At 45.6% G+C, this 7,816-nt stretch overlaps 1 protein-coding gene across 1 annotated transcript in view; it reads right to left on the bottom strand.

Moving 5' to 3' along the window:
• Positions 1 to 7,816, bottom strand: part of LOC112071482 (catenin alpha-1-like) — a 96,833-nt gene that overhangs the window by 44,637 nt on the left and 44,380 nt on the right.

Genomic DNA, 7,816 nt, shown 5'->3' with positions numbered 1-7,816 from the left:
TGGGGGACCGGGGGCGGGGGGGGGGGGGTTCCCTACGGTCGACCTTGAGTTCATCAAATAACTTGTTTCTTGAGGGGAGTGTTGGGGCGTACACACTAGGCTCAGGGCTAGGATTCTCTGACCCACCTGTGGGTAGGACCATTGCCACAACAGGAAGTTCCTGACAGCAAAACCTACCTCCTATTCCCTGGTTCCTCAAGTGTGGCTTTCCCCTGACAGAAAAATGTAAAGTCCTTTTCTCTCAAGGAGCCTGATGAGTGAAGTTGATTATTGTTTGTTGGGTGGAGGTGCAGTAGTCTAGTGGTTAGAGCGTTGGGCCAGTACCGAAAGGTCGCTAGATCGAATTCCCTGAGCTGACAAGGTACATAAATATGTTGTTCTGCCCCTGAACACGGCAGTTAACCCACTGTTCCTAGGCTGTCATTGAAAATAAGAATTTGTTCTATACTGACTTGCCTAGTTAAATAAAGGTAAAAAAAATAAAAAATACTGTAAGGATAAAATGTCAATTTCCCTAAACTTCATGCACCAAATGAAGCAGGTAAACCGTGGAGAAAAACAATTGACTCGGGGCTGTCCAGATTAAGGGGGGGGGGGGGGGGGGGTAGCTGTCCAGTGAAATCTGGGCATCTCTCCCACTGTAGGAGGCATTGGCACCCATCTCCAAGCCAATAGATAAAGGGCTTAGAAACCAGTAACTGCTGACCTCCCGTGTCGCATTTTCACAGCACAAAAAGCCTGGGCATGGTGTCCCTGTGCCCAGGCAACAGGGCTCCCTCTCAGCTTCCCTGGCCTGATCCAAAGCAATCGTTTATTCAGACCCATAAATTCAACATCTGTTGAAGAAGAAGTGAAAGCAGTCTCCATCTTACTCTAGTCCTATATTATTATTTACGCATGTCATTACAACGATGAAGATAAGAACGGAACGTATCTCAACTAACTGTTGAAAGCGATGAAGAAACGAAGCAACAAAAGGCATTAATACCCACATCACACAACTTAGGTGATATATCAAAAGGTAATGTGCCACACTACGAATTATAAAAATGTAAAATACGCCATTATTATATATTAAAACATTACATTTTGCCAGCCTAGAATTTTAACTTAAGCTGCACGTTCTCCTCCCGGCGTCACGCCTTCCTCTCCCGGCTCACGCTCTTTCACCTCCCGGCGTCACGCTGCTTTCCTCTTCCACGGACGTTCCTGAAAGCGCGCTTCGCCTCCGGTGCGTGCAGCCCTTCCCTCCCTATATAAGATCGTGCGCCTCCACGTCCCTTTCTCCCTGGGACGTCACGCCCGCGTTCTCTCCCGGGTTGGTGAGAAGGCGTTCACGCCTTCCTCCCAAGGCGTCAAACGCCTTCGCCTCCTAGTGGCGGTCACGCTTCCATACTTCACCGGCGTCACCGCCCTGCCCTACCCGCGCGTCGACTCACGCTCTTTCAGACCCAGCCATCCCCCGGGTCTTCACGCCTTCCCTCCCGGCTGATTAACGGCGCTTCCTCCCTTTGTCCACGCCTTTCCTCCCATAGCTTAGACGCGCGGATCCGACGCCGTTCCCTCCCTGGCTTATCTACGCCCTATGTATCCCTCTCCAGGGCGTCACGTCCTTTCCTCCGCGGCGTCTCGCCACTTTTTACCATCAAACTCCCTATGGTGTACTGTCGCTTTCCTCACCTATTGTAGCGTCACGCCTTGTTTCCTTTTCCCTTGGGCGATTCAACGCCTTCTTCCCCCTCGAAGGCGTACCCGACGGCCTTCCTTCCCTCCCGGCTTTCACGCCTTCCCTCCCAGGGTCTACGCCTTCCCTCCATTGGGCGGTCAGCGCCTTTCACTTCACTTTGTGACGCTCAACGAGCAGTTCCCCTCTCCAGTGCGTCCACCGCAGGTATCCTCATTCGCGACTAAGCGCTTTCTACGCAATCTCTCCCGTTACCGGCGCCTCTACGCGTTCTCTCCCCGAGGCTAGGTGCCTCGATCTATATCAAGGCCCGTAGTCCTCCTCCGGCAGTTTCAATCCATCTGTTTCTCTTGCCCGGCTTGTCAACATATTCTATCCTCCCTAATCTGTGTCGTACTAGCATTCATTCCCGCGCCTCCGCGTTGTGCGAATTTTCACCCTTGGTTTGAACGAGGTACACTATTAGTCAGTCCACACACAAAAAAGATGACTGTAGCTTGTTCAAGGTATTTCCCAGGAGAGCAGACATCTACAGCCTTATGTGGTTTCCCTACATGTGTAAAGTGCAGTAGCCTATATAGCCAATCATACGGCATAACGGGACAATCATTGGCCTCTTTTTCTTTTTTTTAAGGCTTGAACTCAAAATGTATTGCAGGGCTCATCTGGTTTAGGTTTTCACTGAGATCAAAGCTCTAATTAAATCTAGACATGCTTTAGAATGACACTTCCTGTTTTTGGTGGGGAAAAAGTGATTTATTCTCGGGATAATTTGTAAGATACTGAAACATTTTAAACTCATGGAGATAGAGAGGGCTGTGTGTATTTACTGTCTGGGATAGAGAGGGGCTCGTGTGTTATTTTACTGTCTGGTGATAGTTAGAGGGCTGTGTGTTATTTACTGTCTGGATAGAGAGGGCTGTGTGTTATTTACTGTCTGGGATAGAGAGGGCTGTGTGTTATTTACTGTCTGGATAGAGAGGGCTGTGTGTTATTTACTGTCTGGATAGAGAGGGCTGTGTGTTATTTTACTGTCTGGGACTACCCGAGAACACACACACACATCAGTCTGTTCATACACACCAGAGGCGCTCGTGCCGTTTAAGATGAGGGAGGGTGAGTACATGTTTTAATGCGTACGGACTAATTTCTGTTACAGCATATTGGATGACTCTCATTCATATTCCATTCACCCAGTTCAATGTAACATTGATAGGTTCAGGCTACTACATGATATTATAATTGTCCCTATACCCATCATGAGGTTGCTACAACCTAGCAGGTAGAGAGAATTTTAGTATTTAAAAATATATATATATTTCACCAGGTAGGCCAGTTGAGAACAAGTTCTCATTTACAACTGCGACCTGGCKYAGATAAAGCAAAGCAGTGCYACACAAACAACAACACAGAGTTACACATGGAATAAACAAACATYCAGTCAATAACACAATAGAAAAATCTATATTCAGAGTATGCAAATGGAGGAGTAAGGAGGTGAGGCAATAAATAGGCCATAGTGGAGAAGTAATTACAATTTAGCACATGAACACTGGAGTGATAGATGAGCAGATGATGATGTGCAAGTAGAAATACTGGTGTGCAAAAATAAATGAAAACAATATGGGGATGAGGTAGGTAGATGGATGGGCTATTTACAGATGGGCTGTGTACAGCTGCAGCGATCGGTAAGCTGCACAGATAGCTGATGCTTAAATTAAATCAAGGTGACAGTGAACACATTCGATCCAGCCTTCACACACCGTTTGCCTGTATCTATCTAGAGTCAGTAATCATTAGCCTAATGGTTTCAAATCAGAGTTTCTATTGGACAAATTCAGGGAGGTTTATCCCCCGTTTTGTTCCATTTGCTTCCGTTTAATAAACATTTTTCAACAGAATCAGTAGAATGAATACACCCCATGATCACGCACAAACACAGTTCACTTTCATAGCAGCCACGTGAACAGCATGATCACTTTTTTCTCTCTCGGTGTATATATATATATATAATTCCTTCTCGCATCTASGCGCTCTCTTCTTCTTCTCACCTTTTGTCTTCGCATGTGGACATCTAGCACATCAGCTGTCGGACCAGACGAAAAATAATAATAAAATAAAACGTTCCAAGCCATACCGTCATATCATGACAGCTAACTTCTACAACAAAGGCTACATCGTTGTCACCTCATAGTCAACATATCTACTAGAACTAACGCATTAATAAACCCCGCTACAATAATGTAGTACAGTGTACAGTCAGCAAGCAGTTTATCAGTTACATCGGCGGGCCCCGGTGGCAATACATTAATAAAACCACAAGTTCACCATGAAGAGTTCCAATGGTGGATAACCATAACCAGCTGGCTAACATGGCATCCCTCTCTGGTGAAGCTGGGAGTTTGAGTAGGCTAAACTAGTGAAAGTTAAAATACAACCAAATATAGCTAGCTCTCTCTTGTTCCTCCATTTTTTAAGAAATTAATTTGTTCAAAACTGTTCAACTATTGTCTCTCTGAGTTCTACTACTCACCATATCTTAAACACTGCAGTGCTAGCTAGCTGTAGCTTATGCTTTCAGTACTAGATTCATTTTCTGATACTTTGATTGGGTGGACAAAATGTCAGTTCATGCTGCAAGAGCTCTGATAGGTTTGGAGGACATCCTCCGGAAGTTGTCATAATTACTGTGTAAATCTATTGAAGGGGTGAGAACCATGAGCCTCCTGGGTTTTGTATTGAAATGATTGTACCCAGAGGAGGATGGAAGCTAGCTGTCCTCCAGCTACCCTACAGAGTGCTGCTGAGGATACTATAGACCTTTGCAAAACAGTGTTTATATGAATTATTTGGTGACGTTAATACATTTAGTATAGTTTTATCTAAAAAGGATAACTTTAATGTTTCACTATTTTTTTATGAAATTCAACTGAGGATGGTCCCCTTCCTCCTCTGAGGAGCCTCCACTGACATACGCACCTCTTCAACAGACCTTTGTTCCTGGGAACAAACGATCCACAAACACACAGCTCTGATACACTCCATCTAGCCTCAACCAATATTCAACAGCCTCTCATCGTGTAGTCTCTGTTTCTGAAGGATAGATGTTCTCTCCCTCTCTGACAGATGGTATGTATATGGGGGGGGGGGGGATGTGTGTTATGGTACACACAGCCCCCCCAGTGACAGTGATTTGATCATGTGTTTTATACCTTCACCCTAAGAAGCCACTACAACACATGGGTAGCTAGCTGCACCAGTCACTCCTCCCCCGACTACACAGACCAATAAAAAATACCCTAATCTCTGTACAAATCCCCAAAAGGAACCATTTGCCCTATATCGTGCACTACTTTTGACCAGGACCCATAGGGCTCTGGTCTAAAGTAGTGCACTATATAGGAAATAGGACCTAAAATGGCTCTGGTCAAAAGTAGTGCACTATATAGGAAATAGGACTTAAAAAATGGCTCTGGTCAAAAGTAGTGCACTATATAGGGAATAGGACCTAAAATGGCTCTGGTCAAAAGTAGTGCACTATATAGGGAATAGGACCTAAAATGTCTCTGGTCAAAAGTAGTGCACTATATAGGGAATAGGACCCATAGGGCTCTGGTCTAAAGTAGTACACTATATAGGGAATAGGGCTCTGGTCAAAAGTAGTGCACTACTAATTAGGATTTAAATTGATATTACACCTTTATCCTGTTCAGGCTTAACTTTTAAATATAATTGAACATGTAACCCACGTAATCCCCTGAAGTATTGATTTATCATGAAAGAGCAATCAACTAGTAATGCTGCATACTCCTAGAAATAAAAAGGTACAAACCTCACCTTTCTAGTAAAAATGGTTATAAATTGCTGGAGGTGTAGTCACTTTTGAGGACACAAGCTCAAAGTAGAATTATGATACATTTATAATATGATGCATTTCTTATTCGTCTAAACTATGAATAAAAGSCCTGAAATAACTCACTATAAGACTTCTCCTTCCTTAGAACTGTGAAATACTTATTTGCATATTTAGTGTTAGAGAGAACATGTGCATATATTCTCTCCAAACGTCTGCCTCAATCGCCGTGAACGCCTCAGAGCTCTAAACTTGGCTTCCTAAACTCGTTAGGAAAACACCTTTCAGCTCATATTAATATCGTCCGTCTATGACAATGTTTTTTTRGTGTGTTTAAAATCTATTAATTATCTTTAGATTGGCTATAAATAGATCTCTGAATGTGATACAGTGACGAAACAAATRTCTCCTGCTGCGTTATGATCTAAGGATTACAGGCACATGTGTTGTTTGTGGTTGTGATGTAGGGTTCAGCCAGGACTTGATTGACAGTCAGAAGAGCGAATGAAATGGTAGGAGGGACATCCCAGCCTCCAAGTGGTGTCAGATTTCACATCCTGGTTCGCAAAGGCAGAAGAGACATACTCCTGTGTCCGTGAGAGTCAGGTATACCAATCAATTTAATTCCATTTATAAGCAAAGATGTCGGTCAGAACCGGTACTAGAACCACACAGGTACCCTAAACAGGAGACTTTACATGGAAGAGGTTTTAAAGCTGGATTTAAATTCATCCCTCACCTTTGGCCTGTTAGCCTGTTTACTGGTGACCTTTAGCTACAGACCTAACCTGGCAATATTAAAAGCCTGAGTGAGACGTGAGGGAGGGACTTATGGTTCCATGATGCCTACGTGACATGTGTCCAGGCTGAGCCAATCCAGATGGTCAGAGAACAGCAACACCCATTTCTCCCTTCTGCTGTCTGGGTACACTTCTGGAAAGAGGGTGGGACGGAGAGAAGGTTGGATAGAGAGATGGAGGGAGGAGGGACAGACAGGATGGGATAGAGAGATGGAGGGACAGACAGGGTGGGATAGAGAGATGGAGGGACAGACAGGGTGGATAGAGAGTGGAGGGACAGACAGGGTGGGATAGGGGGAGTGCCAGTCCTGTTCAGCTAATAGCCCTGGCTGGACGTAACCCACTGTCAACCCAGCCAACCCCCCCCCCCAGCCTGCTCCACAGTCCTCTCTCTGCCAGGGACTCCAGTCACAACCTGGATTCAAAGCTGCTCTCTCAAGGCTACAAACTTCCGTCCAACCTCTCCACAACAGATGGAATTTTGTCCCGTTTCTCCCGCTTCCTCTTTACAGGTCCCTTAAGCTCTCGCTATCCTCTACACTCCTTCCATGTGTTTGTCTGCTCCTTCCCTGCTCTCTCTATCTCCATCTCCTCCCTACCTGTGTGATGTGAAGGAGGGATAAAGGGAGTGAAGCAGGTCCTGGTGGAGGTGTAGCAAGCATCACACTACAGACTGGGCTGGGGACACTCTCCCCTCCTTCTCTCCTCTGGCTGGCGACACACAAGGACATGAGAGCCTGAGAGCCTAGAGGAGCTGGAGGCATCGGGATGATAATGTAACCACAACTCAACACTGCTACTGCTGAGCTAGCCTCGTTTCACTGCAGACGTGCTACCAATGTGGTTGGGATCCACAGTCAAATGTAAGGCTGGGCTACGCTCCAACTCCGTTCGTGCTAGTTTCTTCAACAACACAGATACTAAACATAGTGGTTGGGTCATAATGCCAGGAGAGGTTATCAGATATCCTCCATCCTAACAGAATCGAAATGTTGTTTTTCATGGCTAATATAAAAACAGGAATAAATAAGAGGTTTGAGTCAGCTGCACACGTGTCACCCTGGTACACTGGGCTAGTGTCACCTCACACCAAATTCAGACACTGGGCTAGCCGTCACCCCATATTCAGACACTGGGCTAGTCGTCACCTCCACCACATATTCAGACACTGGCTAGTCGTCACTCCATATTCAGACACTGGCTAGTCGTCACCTCCATATTCAGACACTGGGCTAGTACGTCATCACCACAATTCAGACACTGGGCTAGTCGTCACCTCCACACCCACATTCAGACACTGGCTAGTCGCACCTCCCACCATATTCCAGACCTGGGTAGTCGTCACCTCCCCACCATATTCAGACACTGGCTAGTCGTCACCACATATTCAGCCTGGGCTAGTCGTCAACTCCTAATTCAGACACTGGGCTAGTCGTCACCTCACACATATTCAGACACTGGCTAGTGTCACTCCATATT

The sequence above is a fragment of the Salvelinus sp. IW2-2015 genome, unplaced genomic scaffold (assembly GCF_002910315.2).
Source record: "Salvelinus sp. IW2-2015 unplaced genomic scaffold, ASM291031v2 Un_scaffold1621, whole genome shotgun sequence".
In the NCBI taxonomy this organism is placed as follows: Eukaryota; Metazoa; Chordata; class Actinopteri; order Salmoniformes; family Salmonidae; genus Salvelinus; species Salvelinus sp. IW2-2015.
This window is presented reverse-complemented; position numbering and strand designations above follow the sequence as displayed.